Genomic DNA, 15,057 nt, shown 5'->3' with positions numbered 1-15,057 from the left:
TCCCACAAGAACCACTTCTCTCTCTATGTGTGTTTTACAATAGGAGCTAAGAATTATACGAGAACACAGCCACATGGAATGTGAATACAGAGCCGGAAATTATGTTGCGGCTTTCATTATTACTTACCAGAGCAATCATCTATATCTCATAAGAAGTGGTTCTGTAGGTGCCATCGTAATGAAGGCTTTCCTTTCGTTACGAACATCAGCCGTTAGAGATTTGTCGACAAAGACATTGAACACGCAAAGTGAAACTGATTTACTTGTGACATGTGCGCTGTGCATGTTGTAAGAAGAGCAAGTAGGTCTCTACTGCACGACATAAAAAATAACACGAAGCAGAGAAACGCTTTTCTAAAGGTCACAGGCCTGCGCGCCACGCGCAGCGCAGTCACAGCGTAAGTTGGAGGAGAGGCTACATAGGAGCTTCATTTTCGGCACCACACATATACATATCAAAACGGCGAAGTATCTTCGCGTCGTTTTCATGAGAACGATCTGTAGTGCCCGCCCGGTGACAACGGCGACCTCCGGCTGGTCCTGCTCTCTGCACCGCAGCCTGCTGAGCCCAATGTTGCCTTGTTGCAGCCGCGCGCGTAGCTCTACGAATCGCTTCTTCGGGTTCATCCCTTGCGAGGAGGCACCATAATGTGTACCGAAGAGGAAACGTAGGTATCCGGACTACGTGGCGCACATGTCACATCCCTTGACCCGGGACATGATACGTTGCTGGTGCAGATTGCGATGATAATGGTGCAATATTTGCCATACGGACAGCGCAGGGGAGGAAACGGCAATAGTTACCCGCCGTGGTTGCTCAGTAGCTACGGTGTTAGGCTGCTGAGTACGAGGTCGCGGGATCGAATCCCGGCCTCGGCGGCCTCATTTCGATGGGGGTGAAATGCGAAAACACCCGTGTACTTAGATTTAGGTGCACATTAAAGAACCCCAGGTTGTCGAAATTTCCGGAGTCCTCCACTACGGCGTGCCCCATAATCAGGAAGTGGTTTAGGCACGTTCTTAAATGGCAGTATTTGTTACTGATTTTCTTCTTGAAAGAAAAGAAGGAAACATATTTTCTCAATTTCGCTTGCAAAAAAATACATCGGGTGTCCAGAGAGCCTGGAAATGCTATCCACGGAGCCTGCGATGCGGCAGTTAGCTTAGGCCCAACTGTTCCCTCGTGGGAGCGGCCCGCGGTGAAGCCTTAAGGGGCGGCTCTTCTCAGGATACTTTTAATAAACTTCTTCATATCCGTATTGGATGCTGCGCTGGTGTTATTCATTGAGTATTGTGTTACCGTGCATTCCTTGCACTGTAGCACATTTGGCCGGCACGGCTACTGCCGCTAATTGCTGTATAGCAGCTTATATAAGCCCTAACTACGTGCACGCGTCATCTGGTAATTTTTAAAAATGCGTACACATTCCCACAAAAGACAAGAAGCACCTGAAGCTCACATTTTGGCGAATCGAATTTATTACACGCCAGATTAGCACATCTTTATTCATAAATGTATCCATGGTGCATGTTCTCTTAAAAGCGCGCGCAAACAAAACAAAAAAGAATGTACCCGATTACAATATAGAGTAAATACAAACAAACTGTTAGCGCCTTTTGTCTTTCCAAGTTTCTTTCCTGCCCTCATATGCAGATTCACTGTATCAGAAAGAGGAAAAGTAATGTAACAAGAATCGCAATACATACGCACAGAAAATGCATACACAAATAATGTACTCCACCACTCTTGGGGATGTGATTTTAATGCAGTATCACATGAAAACCTATCCGTTTCATCAGGGTGCTGTCCACGGAATGAAAAATGTTAATGTATAGTATTTTATACTACGCACATGCACAGTAGATATACGTACCATCGGCTCTACACTTTTTTAATTTGCGATAGGTACGAAGACCAGTGTAGCACAGGTGTAATTACAGCACTTGCAATATATTCAAGTAACGATGAAACAGTGCAGTGGTTTAAAAGCGGAAACTTTAGGTGATCAGTCATCATTGTCGTCACGCGAGGCTCAATGCAATACCCCGTCTTTTATTATTTTCTGATTGAGAGTGCGCTTACAACCCACGTTCCGATCCGCTCTGTGCGTATAAACCAACTGCAGATGGAGAAGGACGGCGAAGAGCTGTGCGCGGCACACCTTGGTATGCATTGCTGGCAGCAGCATGACGCTTTATGCGCACAAGCTTATTTACGGCAGAGCCGGTTCACCGTGCTGCTCTGAACGGCCCGCCAATTGACTCACGCCCGATAATTCAAGGCAGAGGTAACGAACAGAGAGGGAGAATGATAGAGGTGCATAGCTGCACATACTCATTGCACGCAGTCTGTTCCAGATTTCAAGGGCAAGTTGACAGGTGCACATCTTACTGATCGCCTCAAAAACCAAACGTAGCTCCACTCTACCGGTGACCAATTCGTCCAACATCTTCTAAGTTGAGCTTGGCGTCCTTTCTTTGCGAATATGAAAAGTGAGATAATGTGTTAGCCTCCTCCGCGTTATGTTGTTCCGCAAGTGAGTTGTCATTCGGCGTAAATCACTGAGTGAGCTTTCTGTCGAAGTTACAGATAGATAGATAGATAGATAGATAGATAGATAGATAGATAGATAGATAGATAGATAGATAGATAGATAGATAGATAGATAGATAGATAGATAGATAGATAGATAGATAGATAGATAGATAGATAGATAGATAGATAGATAGATAGATAGATAGATAGATAGATAGATAGATAGATAGATAGATAGATAGATAGATAGATAGATAGATAGATAGATAGATAGATAGATAGATAGATAGATACGCTCCAAAAGGTTGACGTAGATAAAAAAAGTTTAATCGCACTAAAACGCTATTTTTACAGTTAAATTCTGTCGATGCGCTTCTAATTCTGTTAATTCCTTCTAAACCTGAAGCGAAGACTTCACTCAGAATGGAACGAAACCCTTAATAGAACTGGAGTAAAAGTGAACATTACAATTGTGCCCCTGATTATTCCCGTTGCTTCATTTTGCGTAAGCCAGCGCTTGATAACAGTGCGTCGGTGCCTAAATAAGCGATTCTTGACTCAAGCGAGTAGGCCACGGATGAAGAAAAAGAACTCCTGTATGAAACAGGTGCGTGTCATTGTTATTACATTGTGTACGCTGGGTCGTTGCAGCTGTTACTGCACCTGCATAAAAATGGGCTGCAAACTTGGGTGGCGGTTTGCCTAAAGCAAGCTATCATGAAGGCTTGCGCACTGGCTGTCTTTATCGTCGGTTCAATTGTGGGTGAGTGTACTTTTTCGATATGCATTTTCTAGCAGTTCCATTGCGTACATTAATCATGTTACAGAAATTCGCTTTGCAGAAATAGCCTAGAAAGTAGTATGTGCTCTACTACACCACATGTAATGGCGCTGAGTGCGAAAGACAGGTTCAGTCAGGTGTGCAAGGTGTGCATAAGAGCTTTCCGTGATCAAAATTCAGAGTAGAGACACACACAAAATTGTGAGCTAGAAGCACTTATAAATAATTTAAATCGTTAAGTGTAACACTCGTAATTCGAATGTTGCATTTACCCAGTGCTGAAAGGATAAGCTTCTTTTTTTTAAGCTTTCGTGCATCAGTTCAGAAAAATGGGGGCACAGCATCAATTGCAAACATGACTGAAGACAGGGGAAGATTTTTCCACAATGCATAAGTAAACTTGTTAATAAACAAAGTGTGCGAATTCGTATATGGTCAGGTATTTAAAACATATATACGCAGGCACGCACGAAAGCAGATCCATTTAGTATACCGTTCTTCTCGACTTATGTCTACCTTCCGCATTTTTCTTAACATTCCGGCCAAAATTTCCTCTGAAGACGGCACATAATAAATTTTATTTAGAAAAGGCTACATATTTGTGACACACTTGGAGCCCATGTGCTCAAATCTAGTGTTAGTATTCAATGCAATTTACAGCGAAGCTGATAATGCGACTAAGTCTATTCAAAACCATTGTGTGTAGGTTATCGTAATTTTTAGAGAAATATCGATTACTAGCGAATGTTTAAATTTGTATGACACGTACGAAATCATAGAGAAGACATGCAGGCGCATTTTGAACAGTTTGGGTTAAAATATTGCATGCTTGGGCTTGCTGCAATTGCATTGCTCAAAAAATGAGCTCTGAGAACAGAAACGCAGACAGACACGAAAAACATAGATGTGTTAATTAGAGATTCAAATAAATTTACGAAATCCTAGTTTTCGGCCTGTTTTGAGGTGTTATGTAAAACGCTTGTAAAGTTTACCAGCCTCACTGGGAGCGCTAACAATGTGAGCCATTCCATATTTAAAGCGAGTGGGGGCCATTTTATTAGTGACGTGTACCGAAAGCTGCTAGTTAGTGGGAGAGTTTTGTTCTCTGAAAGTATTTACTGAATGCTAGTTCTCTCCCTATTTTCACGCGTTATGAGAAACGTAAAGTTGGTTTTCCCGGTCTTTTCAAGTCAACAATTTGAGGTATGTTGTTTATACCTTGTTTATAGTCACACGTAAACTTTATCTTTTTCGGGTGAACACTTTCGCCGTCTGAAAAATGTTATCGCTCAGCACGGGACGCGCCCGCATGTATTGGAAGTTTCTCGAATGTTGTTCATGGTTCTATTTGTAACCGGAGCTTGTGTAATCTGATTGCATCTACAACGTGAAATGCGTAGAACTTTCTGGAAGGCGCGCGGGTATCATCGATTAATCTGGAACCTTCGATGACTCGTGTATAAAAGCCGACGCGCTTGACTGGGAGATCAGATTTTCGACGATCGCCGGCTGTAGTCGCCGCTCTCTTTGTTCCTTGAGTGTAGTCTATTTTTGAGGGCACAAGTTAGCCCAATAAAACGCTAGTTTCGTTGCTCACAGTTTCGCTGTTTTCTTTACCGTCACTACCACGTAACATCTGGTAGACGTGTTTTGTTCATGTTCCGTACGCTCCCGACAAGCCGTTGCCCAAGCCTGAACGCGGAAGAAAACACCAACGTCGCCTAAAACCAGCGAGGCAGCCGTGGACTGCAAGGACTGCCCAAGGAGCACGGACGTCTGCTTAAGACGACCAGGAAGTTCGTCGCTAAGTGAATCCCAATGGCAGCCCCAGCGTCCCCCATCGTGGTACAAAAGTCCAAGGAACCACCAACCTACCGTGGATCATCATTTGAAGACCCGTATAACCGGGAGGAAACATGAAAGGGCCGCTGCATTTAACAACTGGAACTCCGATGACAAGCTGCGGCATGTGTGCTTCACCTTAGCAGACGCCACCACGACTTCGTTTGGGAACCAGGGCTCAACGCTGACTACATGGGACCTGCTCCGCGAGTGCTTCCTGTAGATGTTCACGAGCGTCCTGCGCAAAGAGCGAGCCGAAGCTCTACTGGAAACCCGCATGCGGCTGCCGAATGAGAACATCGCGATCTTTACGGAGGAGATATCTCGCCTCTTCCAACACGCCAACCCACACGTGCCGGAAGAGAAAAGACTTCGCCTCCAGATGCGCGGCTTGAAGACAGAGCTTTTCGCCGGATTGATACGCAGCCCGCGTAAGAATGTTGCCGAATTTATTTACGAGGCCACAACTATTGAGAAGACGCTCAATATGCGGACAAGGTAATATAATCGCCGACCACTGACCGCAAGCCACACCGATGTTCAAGCACTCGGCAGCGACGACCTGCCGGATACAATCAGAGCGGTCCTTCGCGAGGAACTGCAGACGCTCTTTCCAAAGTGGCAAGCTGAACTGGGCTCAATCGCCGACATCGTCAAAGAAGAGCTCCAGCGATCGCTTGGCGATCCTGAGGCGCAACCACAAACTGTAGGCCCAACCAGAAGTGATGACCTACGCCGCTGTCGCCCGCCATCAAGGTCCCCGTCTGCGACCGCGCCTGCTTTCCGTAATGCCGCAATTCCCTCATTCACCGCCACCGTCGCCAGCACGCCCACCCGTTGCCCAGCGCTGCTACGCGAGAAAGACGGAAATTTGGCACGCCCTCGACCACCGTTCATTGTGCTAGCACCGCGGAGAAGCCAGCCACATCTACCGCCGATGTCCCTACCGCGAGATGGGACAGCGAGGGTTCGCCGTCAATGAACCGCGCCCTCAGGAAGGTGAATGCCCTCGTGATATCGCCGACTACCTCGCCGCTACTCAGTGGAGCCGCCGACTAACGTCCCGTTCGCCGTCAGGTGGCCGCTACCTGTCGCCGCAGCGCCATCTATACACTGGTCCAGCCGGGGACCGCTCTGTCAACCCATATTCGGAAAACTAAAGGCCGTAACCGATGTAGGTGCAGTTGCTGTTCGTCGAACTCACGCAGATCCTCCGCCGCGGATGAAGACCCCGAAGAGACTGTCTCAACGACATAACAACGACACGCCGCTGTCCCGACGAACTCTGCAAGCAAACAATGCACCGACCAATGACCTGACGACGTGACGTATCAGCCACACGTCTACACGACGCAGCCACGATCCGACGCCAAGACGTAACTACAACGCAAGACAAAGAACAACCGACCGCGACGTGCTTCTCGACGACCGCGCAGTCACCACCTTAGTGGACACAGGAGCCGACTACTCCGTCATCAGTGGATTATTTGCCATCACGCTGAAGAAAATCAAGACTGCATGGAACGGCCCTCAATTTCGAACAGCTGGAGGACACCTCTTAACGCTGGCTGGAATCTGCACGGCAATAATTACCGTTCATGACCAGACTTACTCTGTCAGCTTCGTAATCCTCCAACAGGGTTCACGAGAAGTCATTCTAGGCATGGACTTCCTGAACTAACACGGCGCAAACATCGACCTGACGTCGAAGTCGATAACGCTCTCGGATGATCAAGCGATACCGCCGGAGAGCTCCCGTAGTCACCACACCTTGAGTGTGCTCGAAGATCAAGTGAGTATCCAGCCTGGCTCCAGCATTGTTATTTCTGTTGCCACCGAAACCCCCACAGAAGTATAAGGTGCCAGAAGGGCGACCAACGTCTATTGATCAACCGTGAAATTTGCGTCGCAATACGGATCGCTTAACTGCACGGAGGGAAATCCAAAGTGATGCTGACAAACGTCAGCCAGGGGTTCAAACACATCAACAAGGTCACGACGATCGCGTACATGGATGAAATTAAGGAAACCAGCAATGCATTTGTACTGTCGTATTCTGCCGCGTTCCCGCACCAGAATTCTATAAAAATTCAAGTATCCCGATGATTAAGCGCCAACAGCTCAAACGTCTTTTCCAACGATATAAAGACTGCTTTCCAACGTCATTCAGGATTCTACAAGCACCAGTCACCAAGCATCGCATAATAACCGAAGAGTGTGCTCGACCAGACCGCCAGAGCCCTTGCCAAGTTTCGAAAAAAAAATTAAATTAAATTATGGGGTTTTACGTGCCAAAACCACTTTCTGATCATGAAGCACGCCGTAGTGGAAAACTCCGGAAATTTCGACCACCTGGGGTTCTTTAACGTGCACCTAAATCTAAGTACACGGGAGTTTTCGCATTTCGCCCCCATCGAAATGCGGCCGCCGTGGCCGGGATTCGATCCCGCGACCTCGTGCTCAGCAGCCTAACACCATAGCCACTGACCAACCACGGCGGTTGCCGAATTTCGACGCGAGAACGTGAAGCTCTAAGATAACAGTAAAACACGTTGTGGGGCTAGTTGGTGCATAGCTTTCAATAGATTAAGCGCCAAAAGTGACGGCACACAAGAAGAAATACAGACAGGACAAGGCGCTACTTGCAACTGTTTATTGAAATGACAGGTGGCTGATTATATAGCCATGAGGAGAGGGGAACGAAAAAGGAGGGACACTAAATATGTGAATGCGCACGTGCGAGAACACTGTAGATAAAGGGAATCACGCTTAATCTAAATATAAATCTTATCTAAAAACATGCTTTCATTCGAGTATATATTCAAAGAAGGGGTACTGATACAGTTGTCCCCTCTTTTCTTAATCTCGTTGGCCTCCAACAATTCACGCGCAACACAATCTTTACTTTTATACATGATTGTCGTATCATGAAGCCTCGCTTCACATGCCCGTTCATCCTCATTTCCGCAGGCCTCGCAATGAAGCGGCAAGTTTGAACCATATCCATTTTTCAACGAAAGCTTATGCACCCGCAGGCGTTCATTAATACATCGGCCAGTTTGGCCGATATACTCTTTTCCACACTTCAGTGGTATGCGGTATACCACCCGTTCTTTCCGCGCCGCGAAAACTTGCTACTTTGTGCCGCCTGATTCGTCCGGATGACTCTAAAAAAGTAGGGTGTTCTATTAAACATACGAAGCCCTTTGTTAATTGTGAAGAAGGGGTAGAAATGCACTCTTGTGCATTTATAGTTCTCTTCCACAAGCTCGCTCGCCACCCTTTTCTTTTGTCTGTATTCGTTCCATCTAACGAGTATCTCTTCTTTGTGTAACCTCAACTATTTGGCTTCTCGATGATCTTTCTATGGCTTTCTTTACTTCATTGTTCCACCCCTTATGGGCTTCCCTCTTTCCAACCGAACAATTTTTGTGCCGCGTCGGAATTATATCCTACTGCAACGTGTACCGATTCCCGCACTTCTGTAGCAAACGCCTCCATTTTCTTTTCTGTGTTGTTTGCGATTTCTTTTATTTGTTGTTCGTTCATTTTTAAGCATTCTGCTGCCATTACTTAATGTTTTGCTATAGTGTATCTATCAACTTTTAAGGTTAAACATTTGTAATTGCTATCCTGGCTACCTTTCCCACGCACATCTATAGCAACATTGTCTAGTTGTTCTTAGACCGTTCCTGACACTAAGGCGTAGTCGATAGCTTAATGGCTGCTTCTGCGCTGCCGCGTTTCCAGTCCACGACAGTTATTTGTCCTGTTAACTGCTATAATGCTCTGTTCATCGCACAGACCCCGCACTAGAGAGCCGTTCTAATAGGTATATCGGTCTAAATCTTCCACGCGCAAATACCCAACCCCAGCGGTTCGGTGGCACCAAGTAGGCCTGGAGATTGAAAAGCTGTGAAAAGGAAAAACGGCGCTCGGGATGACTACGTGCGGATAGTGCGACGGCTATGGCAAGGATTGGAGATCCACATTACGGCCCCTCCAGCTATTGTAGAGTAGACTGCCGGCGACAAGGACAACATGGCACGACAAAGGACTGCTTACTTAGCTCTTAGCATACTTAGCATACTTAGCTCTGTATTACTGCTCTAAACAGGCTTCAACTTGGAATACGGCTATCTTCGTTACATCAGCCCCTAACGCCTTGGCAACACAAGGGATTGTCACCGATAATTTGGTTCAAACCAATAACCCTTAGTGTGCGATCTGGACACTATACCGATGCTCCACAGCCAAGTTACATTGCAGCGTGAAGCTAACTTTAGTTTTTGTACTAAGGACTTGACTTCACTGCTGCTCGGCTTCAAGTGTGCATTTTGATATATGTAGGAAATCATTTATAAGAATATAATATATGAACATCTTCACCTATATGCTTGGTCGTTTTGATTTCTCACACAGGTTATTTCCCTATCTTCGAAAAATTCGTTTTCACAGGCAAAACAGCTTTAGCTTCTAACAAAGGGGATCTTGTTAAATAATTAAATCTAAAGAAAGCGGTTGTCTGCATACACACCAGCTGATTCTTAAAAGTAGCAGACGCAATATTCTGCCTCATGAACTATATTACGGGATCAGGCAGATAATAATTTCATGCAAACTGAGTGTTATAGTAATATACCTAATATGCACACCAGCTGACCTTCAGGGTCAGCTGGTGTGCATGTAGACAACTGTTTTTTCTTTTTCAACTAAAGAGAACAGCTCTAAGGAGAACACTTCCATTAAGAGAACTCCTATGCTTAAAATAGATTTTTAAAAATAAGTCCTAAATAGATTGAGCGAAACACAATGGAATAACTCACCGTAGTTGCTTAGTGGCAACGGCATTGGGCTGCTAAGCACGAGGTTGCGGGCTGGAATCCCGGCCATGGCGGCCGCATGTTTATGGGGACGCAATGCGAAAACACCAGTGTACTTAGATTTAGGTGCACGTGAAAGAGCCCCAGGTGGTCCAAATTTCCGGAGTCCTCCACTATGGTGTGCCTCATAATGATATCGCGGTTTTGGCACGTAAAACTCCACAACTTCAATTTAACAATTGCGTATTTACCGCGTATGAGTGCTGCATTTTAATAACTATGCATCCAAACGAAATTTAGGGTTATATTTCTTGATTTAGTGCTAAGCGCAGCACTTGTGCCTCATGCTGCTTGGCTTCAATTCCACACTTGTACACATGCCGCAAACAGAATATTGAAATTTATATAATGCAATCTTGCTTGAGCGAACACAACACATTGCAAGTTGACGTGTAAGTACACCAATTCATCAATCATTCTAAGTCACGTGACATCCTTCAGGGACTCTTACGACTGTTATTTAGTTATTCAGTTTTCTCTGAAATCCCCGTAAGCAGGATTATTTCGTTATTTATTTGTAAAATGGTTTCCTTATGCGTAATCTTTTCATTTCTACTTTTAGCAGGAGGAGCTGGACAATCGATGGGGGGCATCTATGGCATAGCTATGGCACCAGGTAAGTGGAAAGGTTACTTACACAAGGAAGAAAGTCTGTTGAAATGGCTGATGCTACTAGGCATGGCGTGACGATAAGGAATTTCTGGAACACAAATTACTGCCGCACCACCTACCGCATAATTCTTGCGCTGAATGCTCCTAAGCATGCCAGAGCAATGCCTTTCTAGCTTTTTTTTATGTCAGTTACGACGCGACTGCGTGGTAGTGGCTAAGCCATCGGTTTTTACGGGAGGATCCAATGGGAGAAAACAGGAACAGCGCCATCATATGATGGGGATAGGCACTAACGAGTGAGCATCCACGTTGTAATGGCAGCATTATTGCGAATTCAACGAACCTCACGTCTACGTCCTTTCCAGAGGCCTTCCCTAGGTCCCTGGGTCATTCCTCTCTCCTTCCTCAAGTATGTTAGAGCTGCTTGTTCCATGGGATCGGTGCGGCCCTAATGGCTTCCCTCACGTGCAGGAGGATCCTAGCGTCCTCCTTGCGTTTCTGCAGACCACCTACGTAGCCCACTCTTCCGAGGATGGTCCTGCTCACCTATGTAAACTGGAGCTTATTGCTCTGGGTGACTCTGTTGTGAGAGCCCTCGAAAAGGTCTTTCACGAGACATTGTTGAGGAACTTCCTTAACACTGACTGCGGCTGGAGAATGCACGAGTACATCAAGAGCATTCCATAAAATAGGACGGCGGCCATGTTTCTGAGCAACCTGAGGTCCGAAAAAGTTCGAGTCCTGAACATGGGAACCTTGCAAGAGAATCCCTCTAGGTTCCATAATCTGCCTGTCCCTTACGAATCATACACACACACACATATATATATATATATATATATATATATATATATATATATATATAGAGAGAGAGAGACTATTTTCTCAATTTTCAGTGGGGTTCCTAGCGTCGTGTTGCCCTCCCGCTGTTTCTTATGCGTCACTTTCTTGTGCAACTGCGGATCGAAACGCGCTCGCTTGTACGCGAGAAAGGGTTTTCTATGCCGCTTGCAATCGCATGCGCCCCTGGCGTAATGGTTTCAGAAGCAGCCTTGTGTGCTAGAGGTCTTGTGTTCAAATTCCGGTGTGGGACAGTTTAAATAATGTGATTGAATTGTTTATAGCCCCGTACTTAATCGAAAATGATGAGTTTGCAAAGTCATTTGAAGACAAAAAGGACAAAAGGACGAATACATGTACTGTCCATCCCTCCCATGTTGGATGAGCCGCTTTGTTTGCAGCTGCGGTAGAAAATGGTACCACAGTGCCCTCCAGTAGTTATTGCATAGAGTGTGTCCATATATTAAACCGAAAGCTTTACCAGCTGCGTCGCATGCATGATAACATGTCGGAGGATTGAAAAGGGGAGCTCGCGTGTGGCGCAACCATAGTTGAGGTGGCAGTATGGACGGGGACAATTCTGATAAGCAGGAGGAGGCCTGGAATCGACATCGGAGCGAGATGAAGAGGAAACGAGTCGCCCAGGAAACAGACGAACAGCGCGCCGAACAACTGGCTAAACGCGGCAACATAGCTAGACAACCAGACTAACCTGAACTTGCAATCGAAATTAACCAAGGCTAACCATGCTATGCCTTAGCTCTCACTACATATATCATGGCATAGCCGAGCTTAGCCACTGCCAATTTTTTTCTACCTATAGAAGGAAAGCTGGCGGTGAATATGCATGGGAACACCCGCATTTGGTGACTTCGGATTGGCATCGTGCTTGGGTAGCCAACACGCTTTGAAGACGTGCCTGGCTAGCACCATTCCGTATGTCCCATCATGCATTCCTTTACTAAAACAGCACGCAAATAGTTCCCTGTACCTTTATTACAGGAAAACGCGTTTTGTTTCATTATGAGGACTTGTGGTTGCATATACACTTATATGACACGTAAAAAGTATCAGCAGGCCGCTAAAGTTAGAGGACAGACAAGATTCGCTTTTGCTTTAGAACAGTTTGTCGTCTGTTTACGATTTTCTTCGCTTGATTATGCATTGTAGGTGAGTACACTTCATTGAAATTTTTAATATAGGTGAATAAAACCTTTTATGAAGATTATATTTTAAGGACGCGTTGTCTGTGTAGCCATGTTCACGCCTTTAGACGAAGCCACGCACAACACCAGCCAACACAAACCTTGCAGAGCCATGTATTGTCATTTCCACAAGGGCACATCGCTCTTTCGAAAATTCTCATAGACGGTGGTGCAATACTTCCCTCCAGGGAAGGAAGAAGTGATCGTAGCGAGCAGCTTCGGCTTCGAGCTCTCTCCATTTTCTACTTTAATTTCTGTGATCTCTGCAATCAGTGACAAGAAAACTGGGGCACGTCGTCCTCTGCAATGGGGGACCCAAACCCCGCCCAGCAATTGGGTCCTGAACGGCCAGTTCGTTATCCCGGTGACGTGAGTGACCGCTTCGGCCCCAGCATGGTCCCGATTCAGTCATCTGATGGCTCCTCTACTGATGATATGGGCTCGGACAGTGATTTTACCGTGGTGTCAAGCCGACGTCTGAAGAGAAAGATACGAAGAACATCACCGACCAGTCGCCAGGCTACGAGAAAGGCAAGTGGCAAGCAGTCATACACTATTGCATACGTACCAACAACGACAACAGACAACCTCAACTCACTGAACAGGCAGAGCCTGTCGGAATATTTTGAACGAACTGCCCTTGGTCAAATAGAAGAAATACTTTTTAAACGCTCGAAAGAACATCCTCTCGGTGGAATTCAATACACTGACAATACTGGAGACACAAAAAAACGTCACTCAGTTGGGAAGCATCCCTGTTCGCGCATTCCCCACATACGGCAAGGAAGCAACGACAGGTATCATCTACGACGTGGACATTGATATTACAGACACTGACCTGGTGAAACTACTATCGTCGTCGGCTCCTGTGCTCAGCTTGCACCGTTTTGGATGATACCGATGTGTGAAATCAGTGCTCCAGTCTGAAACATTGCAAACACACGTCAAGGTTGAATATATGAGGCATCCGGTACGTCCTGACGTGCCGAGGCTTTTACAATGTCACAAGTGTATGAAACTTGGGCATGTGAGTGCAGTTTGCAAGGACATGCAAACGATGTGGTGGACCTCACAGAGACAGCAATTGCAACGTTCCTGCGAAATGTCCGAATTGTTCTGGTGCCCACGACGCAACGTCAAAAGAGTGCCCAAAGATTAGGAAGGAAATGGGTATTCTGAAGAAGATGGGTAGAGATGATTCCACGCACAGGGAAACGGCAAGGGACATATATCCGCCACCGCAGACGCCGGTCCCGACGCCGACATCAACGGGACCGCAGCCTTCCTCGCGTAGAAGGAAAGCCAGCTCAAGTGCGGCGTCCACCCCCTGCTCGTCTTAGGAATGAAGGGGCACGTGACTCAAAGCCATTGTATGCTACGAAAGTACAAGGCGACTCATCACCGGCCCCAAACACATCGGAGACTCAATGGCCCTCATTAGCATCAAGGCCTGCGGTAACACCCTTATGCACCGCTCCTACAAGCACTGAAGAAACAGGAAAAATGGACGACATTGACGTCACGAGAATGTTGAAAAATTTGAAGGGCTCCATGCGCAAGATTCTTTCCGGCCTGAATACCCCGGCTGCCAAGGCTGCCAGTGCAGCTACTTCAAGTGTTGGAACCACTGCTAGTGGGTCTTCACTAAGCAAGCATGGCGACGATTTTTGAAGAACGGATGCGTCAATCGTTTGTTATGCAATGGAATGCTCGAGGTCTACGTGGTCGTTTGTCGGATTTCCGACAGCGGGTATTTAATTACCAATTTCCAGTTATTGTTATCTGCCAACCTAATATGGGTTCTTTCCGTATTTCTGGATATGTCCAGATGTGGTCTCGTAACGACCAAGCCTCAAGCAAAGTGTTAGTTTGTATACATCACGATCTGGTGTATTTCAGGCACGACGTCCCATCGCATACTACTAATGATTACGTATGCCTTACCATAAAACACAGATGTCGCACGGTTACAGTGATTGGAGGATACATCCTCCCAAGAGCGAGGATCGATTGCTCGCACCTGATGTCTCTGCTGCAAGCATCGCAAGGTCCTCATATTGTGATTGCTGACTTTAACGCGCACCATCCGCTGTGGGGTAGCACTTCGATGAATTCTCGTGGCAAATATTTCGCCGACTTCATGTGCAGTCAGGCACTACATGTGCTCAATGACGGTTTCCCTACATTTACTCGTGGCACGTCTTACAGCAGTTGTCTTAACCTAACGTTTGTATCAAGGAGCCTTCTGTCTTCAGCATGCTGGTCGACGGATCTAGAGACCCATGATAGTGACCACCTCTCCACTTACGTTCACTTTAGCTGGTTTCGCCGTTCAGCCTCACGTTGCATTCGTCAAAC

General features: G+C 46.3%; 1 long non-coding RNA gene across 1 annotated transcript in view; it reads left to right on the top strand.

Moving 5' to 3' along the window:
• The first annotated feature begins 3,193 nt into the window (after positions 1-3,193).
• Positions 3,194-15,057, top strand: part of LOC129386463 (uncharacterized) — a 32,318-nt gene continuing 20,454 nt past the window's right edge. Inside the window, exons 1-2 of the long non-coding RNA XR_011893636.1 lie at positions 3,194-3,299; positions 10,605-10,658. This is a non-coding gene — a long non-coding RNA (uncharacterized lncRNA). The remainder of the gene's footprint in view (positions 3,300-10,604; positions 10,659-15,057) is intronic.

Source organism: Dermacentor andersoni, chromosome 4 (genome assembly GCF_023375885.2).
Source record: "Dermacentor andersoni chromosome 4, qqDerAnde1_hic_scaffold, whole genome shotgun sequence".
Taxonomy (NCBI): domain Eukaryota; kingdom Metazoa; phylum Arthropoda; class Arachnida; order Ixodida; family Ixodidae; genus Dermacentor; species Dermacentor andersoni.
Note: the sequence above shows the minus strand (reverse complement) of the source record. Positions and strands in the feature narration are given on the sequence as shown.